The following is a 22,698-nucleotide window of genomic DNA, read 5'->3' on the forward strand; positions in this document are numbered from 1 at the left end:
CGAGGACACTTTTCCCCTTGCAACAGCAGGGCTGTCCATGACAGTAGCAGCAAAACATCTCGTCATGGCAGGGGTTGCCTGATGTTGCTGTTAACAGCTTCCACGTGTGTGCTGCAGCTCCTGACCAGGGGAGATCTGAATTCAGCTGCTCTGTCTGGAGCAGAAGACAAAAGCACGAGGCTGCTTTTACATGGGTCAGAGACCCCCGTCCTGCACCCAGCTACAGTCTGAGCTGGGGGGCTGGCTGTCCCCCACCCGCTTCCCCAGGTAGTGCTCAGCTCTCAGACCCATCCAGTAATGCAGCAGCCCAGATGACCACTGCACACATGAAATGAGTCCCACAGCAGCCTGGCTTAGCACCAAAATGGCCCCAGTAAAGAGTTTCCTGTTTTGCAGTGTTGTAGCTCATGTGGAGGGTAGGATAATCCAAGTGCTCACCTGTGGACAGCAAATACCTGAGGAAAATCTGGAGCCCAAACCTGCCTTGGCCCTTTTGCAAAAGCCACCCAAACGGCCACTGAGCCATTCAGTGGTCACTGCCTTTTAACAAGCAAGGAAGGCGAACTTTAGATCTGAGAGACTCCTGAAAAGGTCTAGCAAAGGGGGACTGAGACTGCACTGTCTGTTTTTTCCAGATCTTTCAGTTTGTCTAAGAACATGTATTATCTTTCCATGCAACATATGCTTTTCCTGTATCCTTGGGTGGTAACAGCCACAGCAGAGTAGCTCCTGCAGCACTGTCACCTTCCTGTGTTCTCAAGCACTATGACTTCATTGAGAGCATTTATATCGCAGGCAATTAGATATAAAGGCAACTCCTGAGAAAAGGGAGAATATCAGCTCTAACTGTGTGCCGGCAGGGAGAGAACGCCAGCAAGACAAGGGGCGGAGGTGCCCACCGGCCAGCTCCAGGCACCACAGAGCTAGCAGGCAGATCCCTTGCCAGTCAGGTATCGGCTTGCTGGATGCTGCTGGAGCTGGGGACGCTGTACGGAGGTTTGTGTTCGCTCTAGGTATAACTGATTTTCTAGATCACATCTGTACTTAATCTTCTGCTACTATGCAGTTAAATATTTCACAGCACTTTTATCAGCCAGCTCTCAGCTAGGACCGGGAGCTGGTTATTCCAAGGAATTTCCTGCTTCTAAATTAGGCTATCACAGGGCAGAAAGGGATCATCTCTGGCTGCAGCTTCAGCACATGAGGACTCCTCCCATATATCACTGTATGGCAAATTGATTTTATATGGCCATTGCCCCTTTTAGCAATGATGTAAAACAATGGTCTTGAGTAGGAAAATGTTGAGGTGGCAAACACAACATTAAACTTTGATCAGAGTAAAGAAGGTAGATTTAGACAATAAGACCAAAATTTGGCCTATTGCCTATGTGAGAAAGTTACTTCCCAAAAAGAAATTGGAAAATCTCCATCATCTCATATCTCATAAATCTAAATCAGCCTAATCTGAACAGAGAGAAAATATACCATTGAGATTAACAGATTGTAAAAGGGACTTGGCTTGTTGGGAGGACTTTTAATTAGGGGAGAAGTGTAGGTCATCCAGGGCAGCTGTTTGGAGTCACTCATATGATATGGGGTCATTCAGTCCCTCGTTCACAGAAAGAGGGGAAACTCTGTCTCAGGCAGGTCGGTGGGGTGAGGGACAGTACCTTCCTCCATCCTCTTCCTTCTTTCCATGATGCAGAAAAATTTGAGAGTCATGCCCCAAGGACTCTGGTGCACCTTGCTGAGATAAATAACAACACATGGAGTAACTACTGAACTAGTGACTCTTTTACTAGAAAAATTGGCAATGGATTCTTTGTCTTCCATATATGCAGTAATGTGGGTGAGGAGGTTGAATTCTTAACACTTTCACTATCCCAGCTCAGAAAATCCTAGCTTCTGCTCAGCGTTTTGGTGTTGATGCTACTGTTTTAATGTGGTTACATAACTCAGAGCAATTCAAAGCATTTAATTAAACTTGTTTTGCAGGTTCTATATCGCTTTACACTTCTCAAGTGCCCTCCATCAAATCATCTTTGTACTTTTTGCAAGCATTCATTACACGCCATGCCACTCCAGCAAGGTTAGGCAGCAGTGTTGCAACTGAAGCGCGGTGTGGTTTAGCAGAGCAGAGTCAACCACTTACTCGAAGAGATCAAGATTGTTTGGGGGCTCAAAACTGCATAATTTGGACCTCTTTATCCCTATCCCAAACAAGGATAGAGTTGGGACAGTGGAAGCTATCGAGCTTTGACCTTCAAAACCTTTTGTGCATTTAGGTTTCGGAGCAAGACACTCCCCCGGACATGGATGACTAGAGGAACAGGGATAACACTGCTTAAAATGTAGGTGTTGGAGAAGCAGGGAGTGAGAGTTGTTTTGCTTGACTGAAACAGGCCAAGAGACTGGGGCTCAGCTCTCACCTCTCCTCCCCAGAGGAGCCTTAAACTTACGGCAACCCACTGCTGTCAGACAGGAGATGTTCTGCTGGGAGGAGGTAGTGAGTTAGCAGCAGCTGGACACTGTAGGACACAGCTGCAGGCAAGGAGACCTAGGTTTGCCCTCCTGGCCTAGCTTTATGTTTTTCCTAATGCCAGGATGATATAAAATGCTCCTGGCAAGGGAAAGACATGAGTTTCCGTCTGCTCATGGTGAGTAGAAGGTCAGACCCAGACTGGCTTTCCCCTTGCTGAGAGCACTACTGGCTCAACCCAAACTGTGGTGTTTCTGCGCTCACTCATGTGCTGAGGAAGACGTTGATGCTGTGGCATGGTTTCTCTGGGCTGTCTTTGTGACTTGTGTTATGGCTGCAGAAAAATGATCAGGCCGTTAAGTAGACCGTGGTTTGAGAGAGGGTAACTGAGCAGGATGAGGGAAACCACAGAACGTGGCATGAGAAATTGTTGAAGATAACAAACAACAGTTTAAGAAACTGACAGAAGGTGGAGACGGCATCATGAGGCATGGCTGCGTCTCACAGGTGGTTAAGGGACAGTTGTGTGAGAAACGTCTGGACTCCACAGATATCTGAAGGGGAGCACTGGGGACCTGTTGGGGAGTGCAGTCTGCAAGTCCAAGAGTGCATAGGTAACCACATCCGTAATCCCATATAAAGCTTTTCCTGGCTGGCAAGGGAACAGGTGTATGGAAACTGGAGCATCCTGGAGCATATCACGGTGTTGGTGCCTGTGCCAGGTTGGCAGCATTGGCAACCACCCACCAGTTCATAACAGTCAGGTCCTGCCCAAGCCCATCACGGACACCAATGCCAGCAGTCTGGACCTTGCCCTGTGCTATTTGATCTTGCTCCCACACCCCTTTTCTGTCTTACACCAGTTAGAAGTAAGTACCTAAATGTTTCTGAAATGCATCAGGGTCCCAACAGTGTCCACCTGCAGGTGACTGGATTCCCTAATATAAACTGTCCCTACCTATTTCTTAAGTCCAAGCGCACTGAGCTTGTCATCATTGACTTTTTTATCATAATTTGGGTGCCCTACTCCTGGGCCCAGGTCCCTGTCGCCTAACTTTCAGCACTTGGCAGAGGTGCACAAAGTTGGAGCACAGCCACCTGTGCCTCCTCAGGGAAGCATGATGGGATGGGAAACCCCTTTGGTCCTCGTATCACTGGTATAATACTATTAACTGACTTGGCAGGAGTAGCATAAGGCTTAATTGGTGTTTGTAAAGAGCATAAAGAGAATTTGGAGTGCAAGTTGATCTATTAATCTGAAGAACTAGTCTAATTAAATGTTTGAAATTGCTGTTAGATACCTAACATCATTATTAGAGCATAGGCTTTATATCGGTATTTTCATGCGAGCAGTTAAAGTTTGATCATCTGTTTTGAAAAATATTACCGTAAAGTTAATTATGGGCTGGTTTATTATCTTATCCCCATTAATTTAAGAATAGTCAGATGTTCAAATAATGTTGGTTTCTCTATGTCTTCCATGCAGACCTGACTAACAATGGTCTTTGTTTCTAAGAAATGAGTGCCTGAGCTGAAAACACAGGAGCAGATCCATCTTTTTTTTCAAAATAATCTTTCAAAGGACTGTATTAAGCAAACTGCACTCCACAGCAAAGTGGTATGGACAAAGATGTTAACTCTCTGTTCAGACAGGTCCAGAATTTTCTGGGATGAGGGATCATGTTGCAGAGTCAAACTAAGTACAGCTCATGAACAGTGTACTCCTGGTCCATTTTCCCGTCCCCTCCCACTGTTTCCTTGAACCCGTAACAGTGCTCTGACCTCATTGTGAACCGGCTTGTGGTACTAACCCATGGGAACAATAACCCCACAAAATAAGGAGTAATTTCTGGAGGACTGAATCCCTGAACCAGTTTACTGTGGAGTCAGGAAAGCACCAGGGCAGGAAAGCGGTGGGAGACTGTGCAGCCAAGGGTGGAGAGAGCAAAGCAAGAGCACCATTTTAAATACCAACTACTTCCAAAACTGATTTACTTGTAACATGAAGCCATGCTGTCAGAGATGAGGAGGAGTCAGCAGCCACCACGGCAAAGAGAAAATAATGTCAACACAAACTGGCTGTGATCAGAAATGCAGCTGATCTCAGTGACCTACTGCAATATTGATTTGCTGTGGACAGGAGCCAGGCACAACAACGGCTCCACTGAAGCCTCCCTCATGCTTCTCCATTCATGTAGTACTATAAGGAAGTAGGTCAACAGCCCATGTTTGCCAGCGTAGCACAGCCAAAGCAGAGCAGGCATGCACCCACACCACAGAAGAACAGAAAACATTCGTGCCAGCTCCAACCCAAGGCTCACCTAGCCTATAATCGTATTTTCAACAGGGACCAAAAATGGACATCTAGGGAAAAACATAGGGAAAATGCAAGCATACAGTGACACTTGCCTCATGTACTCTATCAGCCTACACGTGCCCATAGCTTAGGGGCTCAGGCACAGTGTAAATAAGTATTTCATTCTGTGTGGTTTAAATTTACCTGTCTTGTCTTCACTTTGATCTTGTATTGACAGTAAAATCAGACAATTATTCTCAGTTTACCTTCTTTCTTCATGATTTTACAGACATATCTCAAAGCCTTCAGCTGCCTCCCCTGGCAGATGAATTGAGGCACACATAGGTCTTTCTCATGCAGTGATCATCTCTGCCTCCACTCCTCCCTGCTGGTATTCTTTGGTATTCCCTTTCTGTGTGGGGGAACCTGAATCCTCGTCAAATGTGAGAAAGGACAATTTTATGCAAGTTGTAAGGTGATAAGCATGACATGAAAAGAGGAAAGCTGATACCATAAAAATATTGGACACTAAACTCCCAGAGTAGATGCAAGTGAGAAGACCTGGGATCCTACACATATTCTTTTTCTGTATCAAGGTCATCATCATCATCATCAGTGAGCTATCCTTCAGTCTTCAATGGAAAACTCCTGTTAGCTTTTTCCTGGTATAAGACTGTTTAAGGAAAAATCTACTGTTGCCTTTATTAGTCAAATACTTTGAGGACTTTCCATACAGTTATGATTAGTCACTACTGATGCATCCCGTTTACAATGCTCTTAGAGCTGCACGCTCTCTGACCTTTAAGGGAATGTTTAAAAAATGTTTGTGACATACAACCTGAAGTCCTTTTTAAGAGGTACTCCAACTGCTTAAGGTCAGATGTTTAGGGACCTAAAGGTGCAGGTCAGGTCTTAGGAGAATTTGAATTTAAGGGCTGCATGTACATCACATGCCTAAGCACTACAGAAAACTGCACTAGAGCTGAAACACCCATGAAAGTGAGATTAGGCCTCTAAGATACTGTGGAGATTTTGGAAATCAGTCTATGATTTATTTTATAAGTAATTGTATTTTTACTTTTCTTGCCATCTCCTTAGTTTCTACAAGCCATAACAAGAAGCAAGAATACATGTAATAGGGCATTTAAGAGAAAAAAGTGGGACGCATTGAGTGGTGCATCGCTAGCAAAAAAAATTGGAATATCAGTACTTCTTATGCAAAGCCTTGGTAAGACCTCATTTGGTCATCCTAAGGTCAGGAAAGAAGAATTCAGACTGGAACATGTTCAGAGAAGAATGTCTTGAATGGTTAGAACAGGGAGTCTATTAGATATGGAGAAACAAAAACACCATGGCTCTTTCACCGATCACATCGAAGACACTGTTGTATAATATGGCTGTTATACAACACAGGACTACGTGTGAGGGTTGGAAAAGATGCTTAAGAAAAAGGAAAATGTTGGTGCAGCAAAATATTTATAAGCTAGCCATGAATAAGGTTAGGCTGGAAATTGGAAGGAAGTTTCTTCCAGGGGAATGAGGTTCTCTGAGCCTTTCCCAGAGAAACAAACAATCCAGCTACTTTTAAGCTTAAACAGCTTGTGAACGGGATTATATCATAAGGCCACAAGATTATATCACAGCAAGTCTCTGCCAGTCCTATTTGCCAACATGCTTATATCCAGATAGGGCTGAGCCAGACAAAAACACCCTACAACGAATGGGGAACTTGGCACAGGGACCAGACTTTGTAACTTCCTTGTAAAATTGCAATCAGAAACCTCCTTTTGGGAGCTCCACAAAAGAAAGTGAAAACATTCAATAAATAATTCTGTATTGGCAAGAAAGAGAACAGTGGGTTTCTGTGACTTCCCAGACCATTAACAGTGCAGTGGTGAACATATTTGAGAATCAGCAGGTCCAGGTAACTTGAACTCAAGACCCATAAAGGAGTTAGGGGAGGGAAACTTGGCGCACCGATGATAAACATTGGAAAAGCTGGAAAGATCAGGAGGGCTGGACATGGGCCCGTGTGAAGGCAGTCACATATGGAAATGAAGATTATTTACGTAACTACAGGCCAGTTACCCTGCCACTCTCAGACAAGGTGATGGGAATACTTCCATTAGCAGGATTCAGTTATCAAAGAAGGAAACAATAAGAACAAACTCAATGGCAGACACATGGTTCACTGTCTTTTTCAGACTAGTTTAATTTCATTATTGGGAGGACTGCAGAGTTGAGTGGTGATGGTAAATAGGGCTTTTCAGAGCTTGGTACTCCTGCAGCATTACAATTAAAAAGAACAGTATACAACGTCAGTAAAGCACACAATTGGATCGTGCATGTGCTAATTGATAGGTCTCACGAAGTGGCTGTCAATGGGGAGCTATCTAATGATGAACTGCAGGGATCAGTATATACTCAGTGCTATTCAACATATTCTGCATTGTCCTGGAAACAAATACAAGAAACACTGCTGACATAATTTACTGTAGATGACACAAAATTTGACAGAATGATAAATAATGATGAAGATAAGGCTGTCATCTAGAATAATTTGGAGAGAGAGCTAAATTGAACTGATTCAAACAACTGGTGTTCTAAAACAGAGAGACGGAAAATTGCAGATTTCATAGCAAGGAGAGCTGACCATCTGTGGAATGAAGCTGCCTCTGAAAAGCAGTAACACTGGAAGGATTTAGGGGTCCTATCTGACAAGCAATACAGCATGAGCTCCCAAGGTGACAGGACAGGATGAAGCAATTTTTTGTCTGTACAAGCCGGGAAGATGTTTAGTAGGAATAGAGAAGATACTTTGCCTTTCTAATTGCCTAAAGCTGATCCTGGAAAAATTCTTGCAGTTCTGGAGTCCTTTTAAAAGTATGCTGGCAAACTGGAGAAGCTAAGAAATGTGTCATGGGAACTAGCTGAGCACTGGAGGGAAAAAAAAACACTTCCAATGAGAAATACAAGCTCGGCCTCCTCAGATTATCAAAAACAAGTGTGAAAGGAATCTGATTACAGTACATGAATTTGTTGTGCAAAATGCAATGTGAAAAAAAAAAAGAGCATAATGAAAGCCATGGTTGCACACTGTATCCAGGTGAATTTTGAGGAGACAAAAGGCACATTTCTAACAGCACGTGTGCTGCAGCCTTGGAAATAATGACTCATAGTGTATGCACCCAGTGGGCATTACACACCTCTGCAGCCACACGTGAGCTGCAGGGCTCCGAGGAGGGATGCATGAGTGATGGCCCATGGTGTGCATGATGCCTCTGAGCATGCACCCTTCGTGCACTCATGAAACTTGACTTATTTCTAGCTCCAAATAATTGCAGGATAGAACAAAAGAATTTGTGAGTTAAGTCAAATAGCAGGATGATGTGTAATGGTGATAGTTGAGTCTGTCAGCACAGCACACTCCAAATGTTGACGAATTCAAGCCCTTTAAAGTACAGGCCATTATCCTCATTAGAGCCACAGCTCAGGTCTGGTGATTGAAATCTGGCATTTTCTGCTCTGTGAGTGCTTAGGGCTGAGCATCCCTCCCAGCCACCACGTGGCTGCAGAAACCATTTGGCCCCATCCTGGCCCAGCCCTTTTGTGGGGGCTTGTGTCAGGCTGTCTTTTGTGTGAGCAGTCTCTACCCCCTTTCAGCCCTCAAAAAGCCAGACTAAAAGCATTTAAATAAAAGTGTAACTTCAGAGGAAATTGCAGGGGGAGTGGGTATAGGAGAGCCTGCTCTGGCAGCTCTGGGAGGGTTGGCACCAAGCACAAGGTGATGGGACGCTGGAGGAGGCTTGGCTGAAGCCTCTCCAGCAGGTCCCCAGCACGGAGAAGGGGATGGCACTGCACAGCTCAGCTGTGAAACCAGAAAGCTGTTATGGAGGTTGAGCAAAAGCTCCCAGCTGGCATGTCATCCCCAGCCTTTGTTTAATTTAACTGTGAGATTCCATTAAGGTCTTTTAGGAAACCAGGAGCCTCAAAAGCCCAGTGTAAGCATGGAGAAAGGCGCTGGTAACATAGGAATTTGATAGATCCCAGTGATTAATTTTTTTTCCAGAGATCATTTGAACTCTGGATGTGCAAATAGAACAATAGATGAGCCTGAGACTGAGCAGCAGAGAGCCCCAGCTCTGAAGCAGGAGGAAAGGTGAGGGGACAGCCTGAGAAATCACAGCCACGTGCTGTTGGGGAAAGGGGGCAGGAGAGCTGACCTGGGAAGAGCTCACATCATTTGGGAACTGTGATTAAAATAAAGCCAGTTGTGCATGAACAGTAAGTTATTGCTCCTGTGTCCGGGGAAGCAAGACTTTGTATTTTCTTGCGGCAAACCAGCCGGTATAAAAATGTTTGAACCTATCTTCAGTTTTCTCCCTGTAACTAAAATGTTATACAAGATCCTGAATTTTGGTGAGCCGGCTGGGTTAAAAAGGTCAATGCATGTTTGAGAGTTTTAACTCTGTGCCTGTGTGTGAAAGTGAGTTTAGGCACCTCAAATTATGTTTCAACTTTCAGCTGAGGGCAATAACTTTCTCTGCAATGTCAGCAGCCTGACTGGTAAAGCATGTTTCTAATGAGAGAAATGCAAAGTATACCCAGAGAGAATTTAAGAGATACACCAGAAAAAGACAACTTCAAAATATTGTTGGAAATGAGCTCATTAAATGTCCTTGTTTTGATCTCTGCATCCCACGCAGTACAAAGGGTCCACTGGCTGCATATCAAGGGGGATGGAAAGATCTATTCATATCAAGGACATCAGCAGAAGAATGCAAGGATATAGGTGTCTTGTTTCATTTGTGTTTTGTTTTATCTTTCGCTTATCACTATATTTAATTTTAAACTTTGAACCCAAGAGCAAAGGTGCACTAAGTGACAGATGTTGGAAGAAAAAAACACGAACAGGCAGCAGGGCCTCGGATGTCACAGGATGGAAATACGGGCCACAGAATATAAACACGGGAGAGTGGCAGGGTCACGGGCAGTAAACATGGGCTGTGCAAGGAGATCCTATATAAACATGGTATGTCTAGCAGGAGATGCTGTGAACGCAGAAGTTTTGCAGAACTAGTCTTCAGAAAGACTGAAGGAGTTAGGTCCCTTCTCCCTGGAGAAGAGAAGGCTCAGAGGGGCCTCATCGCAGTATTCCAGTACTTGAAGGGTGGCTACAAAGAGGATGGAGACTCTCTCTTCACAAGCAGCCAAGGCTACAAGCTGCACCAGAAGAGGTTTCATCTCAATATAAGAAAGAAATTTTTTACAGTGAGAACAGTCAATCACTGAACAACTGCCCCAGGGACATGGCAGAGTCCCCATCACTGGAGGTTTTAAGATGTGGCTGGGCAGGTTGCTAGGTAATCTCATCTCGGCCCCCTCTCCCATGAAAGATTGGATGAGATGATCTTTCGAGGTCCTTTCCAACCTGGTTGTTCCATGATCCTGTGAACCGCACAAGCTGCAACACAAACACTGGAGTATGGCAGGGCCATGAGCTACCTGCACAGAGAGGATGAGGGAAGGAGGACACTCGTGTGTGTGGGAAGAGAGCAGGCTGGGACATGGGACAACAACAGAACTCCAGAAGGCAGAGGTTTGGGAAAGGAGCTGCCCCTGGTTATAAACACAGCAGTACTGTGTTGCAGATGTAACATACATCATAACACAAGGCTTTGGTCCTCAGATCCGGTAAGGGTAGAGAAGTTGTGAAAAGCATATATTCTTTCTTAAGGATGTGTGTATAATTGACCATATAAAGCAGCATGAGACAGGCTGCCTTTTCACAGGGAGAGAGTGATTGTGAAAACAATGTCATTATGGATATAAAGGAGATCATCTGGAGGAAACTGTTATGTGGGGAAAACTGAACACTGTTAACCAAGTAACTGATGCTTTTATGGTAAAACCGGAATGGATCTCATGTGCTTCTGCTCCTGATCTCATTGTTTCCACTGGATTTCATTGGGCTGAGTGTGAGAATCTCAATTCTGTTACCACACCCTTGAAGATGATCTGTACTGTGAAGACGACCCCATATACTGTGCCTTTGCTGAGGTCACAACATTTACAGTGAAGCTGTGCTGGTGTCAGAGCTGTAGGCAGTGACACAGGAAACATGAAAATGTCCTTCTGACAGAGGGAAGGGTATTAGGTTATACAGTGGTTAGAGAAAGAGACTGGGTAATTAGGGTTATAACTACAGCACCTCATCTAGGTGGCATGACTTCCCTCCCATCCTCTCCTGTCTCATTGCACATGACACAAACCCACGAGCTCCATGTACGTGGCTCGCCTGTGCCCCATCCATGGAAAACACTGAGTAAGAGGCTATGTGAGCTGGCCTGTGTTAAATCAGGTCAGAGATGCTAATGGGGCACAAAACCATTGTGATAATTTCACTGCTCCACCCACAAAGGACTACAGCATATATTTTTATTTATATAACAAGAAAAAAGTTATTAGATGGGATTCCAGCTGCAGATGTGCTTGTTTGAAATTACATCAGTGTCATAACAGAGGTCATTGACATCTGAATGAAAGAAGACGACCAAGAATTTAAGAAAATTGGGCATGTATTATTTAGGGAAAGAGAGGCTCAGCAAGGATCTGTGTGGCAATTTCTGGGGGTGGAAAGACTCATGGTGTCTGGGTAAGGAACAGGTTGTGCAATCTGTCTAGGAAGGGAGAAGTCATCTGATTCAAGGAGAAAAGTATACAGATAACTAAAACTGCAGGAGGCTGTTGCACGAAGGCTCCCAGGGAGGTACAGAAGGGACGTTAAGATGTGTTTTGGTAGACACAAAAGCTCTGCAAAGCACTGAGCACACAGATGGGAGAGAGGTTTCTTTAAACATTGTGCTCGCCATGGCAGAGGGCAAAGCCCAGTAAAAATATGAGACATCATCAAAAATCCAGTTAAATGGCATAAAAAAATGCAGATATGTATGCAGTAGATAGGAGTAATCTCTGATTGTAGCCTATCAGATCCTGAAATGGCAAGTCCTTAAAATGCTGGGACAGCTGTTTTGGTAGGAAACATATATGTGGGCTCATGCGTGGTTTGTAATGAGCTTTCCTCCTGAGCAATGTGTTAGTCTTCCTATCAATGCTTTGAGCATGATAGCAAATCTGGCATTATTATTTCTCTAAAATATGAACAGTTAGAATAATGTGGTTTCTTAGAACTCTTCAGGGCTTTTCTTCCCAAGTTTCTAAGGACCGGTGCTCTTAGGCAGCTTGCTCATGTGCTTGCATAGTTGCTCCTCAGTGGGTTTTAGTAGCAGCAATCTAAAGAGTATAAACCAGGGGACTGCAGTGGGTTGGCTCATTTTGACTGAAAACTTTCAGGGACGAAGCACATGATAGACAGAGGCAGCAGACATTGGCCAGGGCATCCAAGACAGCCTCATCCTCAGCAGCAGGGAGAGACCCAGGGGTAAGCCCTGAAATAGCAGAGAGCTCTGAAACACAAGAACTGGCAAATACTTGGAGAGCAAAATATCTTCTGTGTGTCTTGGGTTGCAATCCCTGAGAGGGGTAGGTTAACAGTACTGTTTTCTTCTGTACCTTCCTGTTATTAGGGTGGCAACCTCATTTAGCAGAGCCCTGTTTTCTCTCTTGTTCGTTCAGTGTCACCCCATCTCCCCCAAGTCCTCGGTTCTTCCTGCAGCCTTCAGCTTGCCATTGCCTCACCCCCCGGCAGGTGTTCGGTGCGGATATAAATCCAAACTGAATTTGGTGGCTTTAAGCCAGTCTGCCCTTCACAGTGCTTCCCTACAAACAGACATATCTTTTTTTTTTATTTATTGAATAGAAACTTAAAATACGACCTTTTGGAGGAGGCCTGGTGCAGAACAAGTTTGAATCTGAGCGTATTTTATGGTTGAAATATAAATGCCTTTAAGGGGGAAAAAAGGCAATAAACAAAAGAGATAATGTAATGGAAATAGTGTTTCCTTGCCCAGGACAGAGCTGCTGCCCTGAGCCCTGACTGGCGTTCACACAGAAACACCAGCATCAGGAGAGCTACCTGCTAGGTGAGGACCAGGCCCCACAGCCATGTTTTATTAAGACATTGATGAAGCACAAATAAAGCAAGGCTGAAGCTGTGGCTGCTACAGTCAAGAGAAAAGGAAATGAGCCAAGTATGATATCTTCGTACATTTGCAGGTTATAGGAATGTGTTTTGCTGGCCTTACGGTAATCTGGACTTTGAACTTCTGTTCATTCCCATTTCTCTTGCCCATGACATAAAATAATTCCTCAGGACTGTCTGCAACCCCCAAACTCCTTGGAGCTTGTTCTGTGCAATGTTATACCACAGGGGCTCCTAAAACTATTGTGTAATGGAATGAGATCACAGACTAGCTCAGACCATGCAGCTTGCGCTATCTTGCCCGGTTGATGGTTAGCTTCAATTAAAACACTAAAAAACCATTCACATAGGATTACAGCCATAATTCTTAATAGTGGTAGGAAATTCAGACATGCAAGTGCTCTTCCATAAGCAAGAAATCCATTGATACGGAGTTGTTTTCCACTGATATTTACAAGTACTGCTGGGGCTGCAGTTTGGGAAATCCAGCCTTTTTTTGTCTTATATGCTGTACAAACACATGGATATGTTAATCATGTAGGCTGGTACAAGAGCAAGGACAACAGCAACAGCAGTGTCATGTTTTCAGATGTGAAGTTTGGCCTCTGAATGTTAGATTGAAACCTGGACAGTATTCATGGTTTTAACCTCCCAGCAGATGCACCATGATGTTCAGATTAAAGAGGCTCTGACAATCAGGAGCTACCACCCCACGGTGCGATTTCCCTTTGAAGTGAGTCAGCGGCCTTTTTCAAAATCTCATGTTAAAAGGCTATCAACATGCAAGGCATAGAGAATAAACACTCTATCTTCCTGGGTTTTGCCCTCATGAAGGCACTGGGAACAGTCAGGGGGCTTTCGCAGCCCTTTTGTTTACATAGAGCCTTTGGGAAATGCAAATTGAAAATGAGACCAGTGTGTTTTGCTGCAGTGTATCTTGACCAGAGGGTATGAACAACTGGGATGGGACTCAAATCTATAGTCTTAGTGATTCATTTAGCTTTCTAACCACGATGAAGATCACAGTGCAGCATAATGTAAAACGTGAGCATGCTTGGTCAAAAATAAGGTCATTTGGGAGCTTCAGACAGTGGTCAGATGGCTATATTTTATTCACTAAAATTAAAAAGGCTTTGCTTATGGACATGTGAATATGCTGATGCAGGATGGGCAAGTAAGAAGACACAGTACGATCACTAAAAATTATTTAGATCCTCTGAAGAGTGTGAAATCTGCCCTGGATGAAGGGGCAGAAGCATCAGGCTCCCAGCAGTAGCCTGGCAGCACACGGAACGTTTTGCTTTCCTCTGGGGCCAGGGTGCTGGTTCACCATTCCTGCTGCTGCTTCCCTAATGCATACCTGTTCTTCACTGTTGATTATATACAGTTAATAGACCTGAAAACATGCTTTGAGAGAAATTAATACAACCACGAGTTATCACCAGGTCTTTTTCTGTTGGGTTAGATGGAATAGACGCTTTTAAAATAAACTGTTTGGCCAAAGAGGGTGAGCTGCGGTTGCAAAATGTCATGCACTATGAAGGATGGGCTGAGAGGAGAAGGCTGGAAATGCCCAAGAGCTTAAACGTTTACATTTGAAGGTAAAACTATGACATGCAGTCATTCTGCGGCCTGGAGTTGGCATTTGCGGTTTGCCCCCAGATTTTTCTCTGGGCTGTTTTTCTGCAGCAATGCCATCCCAGACTGATTAGAGATCAACCCCAAGCCAGACAGAGGATGGGAGTGTGTCCATGAGTCTAACCTGAGGACAAGAAAATGAAGATTTGATGAGAAACTAGTTTCCTGTTTACTTGTTTAAATAAAACTGCAAAATTAAGATAAAACATGTCCACAGCCCCCTGGAGGTGTGTTGTGAGGATGCACCACTTAATGTTTGTAAAGTGAGGCCCTGTTTGTAAATGTTTTTAAATATTTGTAAAGTAAGTGCAAGGTCCTGTGCCTGGGTCGAGACAACCCCTGATATCAGTACAGGCTGGGGAATGAAGAGATCGAGAGCAGCCCTGCAGAGAAGGATTTGGGGGTACTGGTGAGCGAAAAGCTGGACATGAGCCAACCTCATGACTCTGTGCTCACAGCCCAGAAGGCCAACCGTATCCTGGGCTGCATCAAAGGAAGCATGGCCAGCAGGTCGAGGGAGGTGATTCTGCCCCTCTGCTCTGCTCTGGTGAGACCCCACCTGGAGTCCTGCATCCAGCTCTGGAGCCCTCAGCACAGGAAGGACATGCACCTGTTGGAGCGGGTCCAGAGGAGGGCCACAAAAATGATCCGAGGGCTGGAGCACCTCTCCTACGAGGACAGGCTGAGAGAGTTGGGGGTGTTCAGCCTGGAGAGGAGAAGGCTGCAGGGAGACCTTAACTGTGGCCTTTCAGTACTTAAAGGGGGACTATAGGAAGGATGGGAGCAACCTCTTTAGCAAGGCCTGTTGTGACAGAACAAGGGGTAATGGTTTTAAACTAAAGGAGGGTAGATTTAGACTAGATATAAGGAAAAAATTTTTTATAATGAGAGTGGTAAAACACTGGCACAGGTTGCCCAGAGAGATGGTGGATGCCCCATACCTAGAAACTTTCAAGGTCAGGCAGGACAGGGCTCTGAGCAACCTGATCTAGTTGAAGATACCCCTGCTCACTGCAGGGTGGTTGGACTAGATGACCTCCAAAGGTCCCTTCCAACCCAAACTATTCTATGATTCTATGATTTGGAAGTGAATAGTGCTGCAATAATACAAAGCCGTGTTCTCTTCTAAGAAAGCTGATTGCTTCTTTTACAAGGTAACAAAGTCCAGAGAAGTAGAGTAGAAATCAGCATGTCTCTAGATCTTTGGCAGCGCTCCTATCCCTAGCTAATGCCAGTGGGTGTACCTTTGATACAACATGATGCTGCAATTTTCTGGAAAGAGAGAAGAAGAAAGCCCTCTAGCACTCAATGACTTCAGGATGCCTGCAGAGTCACTGTTGTTATTTATACAGAGGGGTGCTGCTGCATCCCCAAAACCAGGAGTTCAGGCCTGGATCCAGCTGCCCTCGCAGTCATTGACATGGCTTGAGAAAAAAATCTCACCATCCCTTTATCAGTGCCTCTGCAGCATTTCTGACTCAAGGCCCATGAGTGAATGCTTCTTCAGAAAAGATGGTAATTGGTGCCCGGTGCATTTTGAAAACTGGCAAAATTACATGAAAGCAGAACAAGCACAGCTTTTGCTTTTTCAGAAGCATTTGTGATACGAGGAACAATATACGCATATGTTTATGAGCCTATGGGACACGGGACCATGAAAATCTTGGAGGAGCAAGACTGTAAACAGTGCCTGTCAGCAGTTCTCTTGAAGACAACTAAATCCTTAATTTTATTGAAGGACCTCTATAGGATACACTGTCATGGGGACTGGTAACAAGCACAGTGTGAACAGTTTATAGCTCCCCCTTGGAGATCTGTACCAAGAAATCTTACTATGCAATGAGGTGCAAAATACCTTCCCATTTCATCACGTCCAATATCCAGTTGCCCACCATATTATTTGAAACATATTTTTTGACTGAAGGGCTGCTGCAGCGATCTACTGCAACTGCAGCGAGCACCTATACACTGCTTGTTTGGCTTCAGAAGGGCCCTTTGTGTGCTCCCACCCTGTTTGCTCTCACCTTCTGCTGCAGCTCACCACCCCTTCAGCTGTGCTGATGCAGAAGAGGGTGTTTTTATTTCCAACGGGGATACTTTTGGTGATGCTGTGGATAGGCACAGCCTTGCAGAAGGACTGCCACCCTTGAGAGGACAGCAAAGATGAACAACCAGGAGCCAGAGAGTGGCTGGGGCAGGAACTTCTACACCTGGTTTGCTGCTGAAGGAAACATGCCAGGTAATGACCTTATTTTATTTTCTCCTCTAGAATGGGTATAAAAACAAGCATGGGTTGGCAAGGAGGAGAGACACTGCATTAAGGGGGTTTTAGTCATCAGCGTGCTTGCTCTTCTCTTTTGAGCGAGGCAGTGTCCACTGCTACAGGTGACACAGCTGTTCATGAGATAAAGCACTGTGCAGCCTGGTGTGAGGCCCACAGTCTAACCCACAACAGTGGAGTTACTGTGGACAGTGATGGCTCAGCTACCAAGAACAGGAACAGGAGTCAAGAAGCCTCTGTGCCAGTCCCAGTTCTGCTACCCTGTGAGACCAGCAAGGCCCCAGGAAAAACAAATACAGGACAGATAGAGTATAATGGTCAGCGCCTTCCCAAAGGCCTTTCCTTTATCATAAATGCTTTATTACACATCCATATATAATGCTGGGATAGCAATATTGACCCACCTCCTAAGGTGTCAGTTTCAGTAAGGAAACTGGCCCCAATTTCAGATTTAAACTTGCATTTCATGTTCATCACTGACTCAAGCAAAACAAAATGCCTCCCATCTCCCTTCCCTCCCCATCCTGTTAGTAAGAGGTGACATGGCTTTTTAGGAAAGCTGTGTCATTCCTGCCTGAAATTCTCTAGAGTGATGGTTCTTTCTGGTTCCTCCAAGCTATTTTTTTTACAGTTTCTTAAGCCACAGATGAGAAGGAAAAAAAAAAAAAAGCACACAAAAATCCAATTATGTAAAAGCCTTGGGAAAGAGAAAGTGCTTGTTGTTTAAAGTGAGCTGTAAAGGGAGCCAGGAAAGGTGGGTTAAATGCCGAGCCTAAATATCCAGCAGTCATAGTTGTTATCTGAGCCTCTGTGCCATTAGCGATGCAACAATAATGGTTTGGGTTTTCCCCTCCGTTTTCCAGGTTCAGTGCGTGAGCAGGTCTTCACAAGCTCCATGCTTATTGTTTTGATACAATGAAAAATAAAAACCTGTTAAGAAAAGAAAATGTATGAAGAGGCAGAGTAGTGATCTCAGAGCTCTGTAAAAAATCTTGGCTCCAAATTATTCTACATGGGGGCAAATTCATCAGGTGCCAAGAAAAAAAAATACCCCAAACCAACAGCCTTGTTTTGATTTCCACCCATTCCAGCTGATCACTAGTCTCCAGGGTAAGCTTGTATTTTTGAGGAGAGCTGCTTATTCAGTAAGCCACCAGCAGCGACTGCAGAGGGAAAGAAAAGACTAGTTTTATTCAGGATGATTCAGCTGTCAATAAAATGACGCTTCCTTCCTTGAATGTCGCAAAACCTATGTGGCAAAAATATACCATAAGTGATACATATTGCAACAGGATTTCCTTGTACTCCATTAGACCCAGAGGATCTGAGACCCACTCACCCCATATACCGATGGAAAGGGAAATGAGATAATGAATGAGAAGAAGGAGCAAGAGGATGAATGTGAAAGCTGAAGGCACCTGCCGTTCGTTCCTCACCTGGCTTTTCTTGCACGTTATTTCTCCAAATCTGTAAGTTTAAAACCACTCTGGAAGGCTTCAGCCTTCTTCAGTTCACTGGTCTTGGTGGGGGGAACAATTCTGCTTTAGTAATTTGAGCTAACTGGTAATAAGCTTGTTTTCACAGATGCTAAAGGCCACAGATCGAGCACTGCTAACCTTCTAGGTAAGATGCAGCCATGATTTTATGGGAAGGAGAAGAGTTTTATGCAGGTAAGTGACTGAATCTGCAACTGGAAAAGACCAGAAGGAAACACACCAGTTCACTCTATGGACTAAATTCTGCTAGTGACTCCAAAGGAGAGCACAGCTGTACTAAGGGCAGTATTGGGCCCTGAGTGTATATTTGCTTAATTAGAGATTTTTCCTCCTTCCCAAGCAATCAGGACAGCTTTGGTTTATGTCTGTGCCTCTCTCTGCTCAAAGGCACAGGACATGCAGGGATCTATGTCTTTGGCCGGGAAAACAGGGAGTTGATACATGTATCTCTGTGTGCGTATTTATACACATATATCACCTCTCCTGGAAGCTATGAAGCACTAACGACTCAGTTCAAACTGAAGTAGTTCAGGTGTATTCAGGGATCTGTTTGTGTATATTATTCAAGTAAGTACGTGTATAGATATATATGAAACATGCCTATACGGCTGTATATTCAAGGTGATGTATTTCCATATGAACCTTGAGAGGCAGGCAAGGAGCATTCTCTGGAACAGCTTTCTGCTGGGAAGACTCTGGCCAAGAGTGATCTCGCTTTGGTCACTTAACAAGTGGTGGGGTCAGGTTGAGATCTGTGAGGCTTTGAACATATAACCTTCTCCTTTGTCCAAGCTATTTGCCTTTCTTTCTCACATTATGCAAGAGATCAGATACTCTGATAAAAACACTTCTTGTGGGAGAACCTGATTCAGTTTTCACAGGTGGATACCCCATGAAACATAGCCAGCATCCCCTCACAAGTCTTCATATAACCAAAATAATATCAAAAGTGGAGGCAGTAGAGAAGCAGTGTCAGATGGGTCAAGTAAGTCATAAAGCTCCTTCTGTACTGTCTGCACCCAAATCCTACAGCAACTGAACCACAACTGTGTGCACAAATAACTCACAGTCATCTGCAAGGAATCACCACAGTTGTAATCATTGTCCTTTTCACTCAAGAATTTGCAGGGTTAAACTATTAGTGGCACAATACATTTGTACACATCCAAATAATACCTCTATCATGTGGTGTGTAGTTCCTCTAGTCTAATGTAACTGTTGAACATCTCTTGAATAAGCTGGGGAGAAAATCTCATGCAACAGACCAGACCTTTATCCACCAAGGGAGATGAAAACTCATCATTGCTTCAGACCCGAGAATGAATATACCTAATTCAGCCACAAATTGCTGGGCTGAGCAGAGTTCACAGCACAGCCAGGAAGACTAATTTCTCCCCTCGCAGGAATTACCATGTTAAACTCCCTGACCTGGGTTACTCAGGAGGTCAGATTAGATTATCCCTGTCCCAAATTCTGGTCTTGGAAACCAGTTTTCAGTGCCCATCTGGCTTCAATCCCAGGTAAACATCAAGAAAAAAAAGAAGCATGTGGTTAGGGTATCTTGTTTCTGTGTGCTGTGGTGGAAGGACTCTCATTGCTGTCGGTAAGAAGGCAGCAGAACTTCCTGAAAATGAGAGACGAGAAAAACTTGAGCAGATGTCAGGGGGGCTTTTTAGGGTCAGTGTTGGTCAACATGGCCCATGTATGCATGCAGGCAGTTCCCACTGCTGAAGCAGGGTTCCTAAACACCCTGAACTCAATTAAATACAGAGAAACTCCCCCATAGCATGGTGAGTTCCAGAGATGCAAACCATTTGAAATGGGCAATGCTGCCTGTTTGCTCCATTCTTGGACTCGCCCCTGTGCAGTTTGGTCTCTGCTGGAGAAGGGGACGCCATCTCGCCCAGTTCAGCCATCAATAACCTCTTCTGCTATGCCCATGGGCTGAACATACAAGCCCCAGAGAAAGACCGAACAAGCCCAGTTGCCCATCTTGTCTCCCTGCAGCAGGCAGCCCTCAGCAAACAGACCAGGAATGGCATCTTCCCGTGCCATGGATACCCACACCCATGCCAGCCCTACGCAGCTGAAGGCCACAATATGGCAAGAGGCAGTAGCTGTCTCCAATCAATCTAAGAAGCAGAACTTGATTTTTCAAAGAGCTGCGTGAACATCTCCTGCTCAGTAGCTCCACGCCTTCAACACAGCTAGCAGAGCTGGTTTCCCTGGTGTTTTGGTGCTCACTTATAGCTCACGCTTATCCTTAAAGCTCCAGGATCCCTTTTTAGAACCTCCTGTGTGAAATGCTTAGGCAGATGGTACCAGCAGAACTTGAGCTCCCTTCTGAGGTGCCATGAAATCACACAGTGGTTGACTCCCCCCAGTGCAACTTGCCCATCCCTGATTACCAAACACTCACCTCCATCCGCTTGTCCTTTCCCCACCCCTCGAAGGATGGTAAATTAACAGCAGGGCTGTGACTAATGTCAGCATGAACAAGCAAGAAAGCCATCGGCCATCAAAATCAGCTGAATCAGAAGGAGCAGGGGAAAGGAAAAAAAACAGCTATCTGAACAAACACTAATCACTTACAAGCCACGACAAGAGCAGCCAGGCACATTAGTGACTCACGGGTGAAATGTGTGACAGTGACTTTGGTGAGCAGTGGGAAGGGCTTCACGCTTGGGCGGCAGCAGGGAGGGTGTGCGGCGCAGCCAGGAGCGCAGCCAGCCAAGTGTTTCCCACGCACATTCCTCTACTCCATGCACTATGAAATTTGGTCAGAAGATAAAGCATGGAAGCAGAAAGAAATTCCTAGGAGGAAAGCGAAAGAGAAAAACAAAACAGCATGGTAATTTCTTGCTTGCGAAGAGCGGTATTTCCATGTGCAGGCTTGCTCCACCTGCAATTTTACATGTGCATGGTGATTACTGATATATGCCTCTGGTAAGAAGCTTGATCTGTCCCAGGAAAATCCCTTCCTTGTTAATTTATTATTTGATATATATGTAAAGCAGCATACAATATAGCCTCAATCCACAGAGACTCATGCCTTCAGGGCTGTGGGTAAAAGAAAGCGTACAGAAGGGATGAACTAGAGAGAGAAATAAGCTAACAGCTGAGCATCCTGGTTTCAGAGCAGTCACTGGTGTTATTTTTGCCATGATTACCAGCACTATGGTAGCACCCACAGGCTCAGATGTGCATGGTGCTGTACCTGCACACAGCAGGTACCTGCCAGTGGGCATCCCTCGGCGGTGCAGCCCTACCGCTGGACAAACACACAAAAATCCAGCCAGGCCCTTCAGTTGTGCTGAATGGGTTAAGTTCCTTTATAAATAGTCTCATTTGGACACTTTGCAGCAGAAGAGCATTTCTGAAGGAGCATTGCCCATCCATGGGCCCATATGGTCCAGACCTCACCTCGATAATGCATCTGTGCAGGATGGATAAATAGCTAAAAATAAACTGCTCTGTAATGAGGAAACTATTATTTACAAGCAGTGACCACACAGCCTACCATACACACCGTGCCATTCAATCACCAGGACGAGGTGTGCTCTCCCAATGGTATTTCAGTCAGCTGCATGGACCTGCAGGTACCCAGCGGGACACCAACCCTAGGCCAAGCCCCGGGGTGCTTGGTGCCCCGCACAAATGGAGCAAAGAGCTTGTGGATGAAGCAAAGGGTCCAACTGAGATTACAAAACACACAGGAGATGCAAACAAACTCTAATACAGTAGCATTCCAAACAGTGGCCCAGAGCTCCCCCAGCTGAATTGCTCACTGGGTGTTGTAGCCAAAAAAGCATTGGAGGTAGCAGCTTGGAAGAGACCGTTCTCGACCAGCTCCTCAGGGGAGGCACGGCCCCTGTCCCAGCATTTCGGAGCGTGCAGCCCTTCTGCCAGTGCCGGCACACATGATAAGCTTTACATGCAGCAAGCTGTGATTGCAACACAATAACTTGCAGTGTATTAAATAAAGCAAGTAGTTAAATTATTTGCCAAATCAGGTCCTAACATGAGACAAGATGCAAAGTCAGTCTAGTAGAGGAAGTGAAGGGGGCATGGGAGAAAGGGAGCAGCACTCCGGATGTGTTGTAAAATAAACCAACAGCACTCCCGACGTGATGGTTGCCAATCTAGGTGTTTTTTCAGACATACCAGATAGAGGAGGTAAATGCCAGAAGCCTGGGGATAATGAGAGCCCACCACAAGCACACAGGATGACAAATCTGCTGTCTGGTTCTCATGCATCTGCAACCTTTTTTCCACTACAGTGCGTGGTGTGCAGCAATGCCTCGTGGTGGCGGGTCCCCATGGATTTTGCATCGTGTGGGCACAACCCAGCCCAGAAGCCTGCATGTGCAGTGCTGCCTTGTTTGCAGAGACTGCCAAGACAAGCAC

This window comes from Phalacrocorax aristotelis, chromosome 3 (assembly GCF_949628215.1).
Source record: "Phalacrocorax aristotelis chromosome 3, bGulAri2.1, whole genome shotgun sequence".
Classification (NCBI taxonomy): domain Eukaryota; kingdom Metazoa; phylum Chordata; class Aves; order Suliformes; family Phalacrocoracidae; genus Phalacrocorax; species Phalacrocorax aristotelis.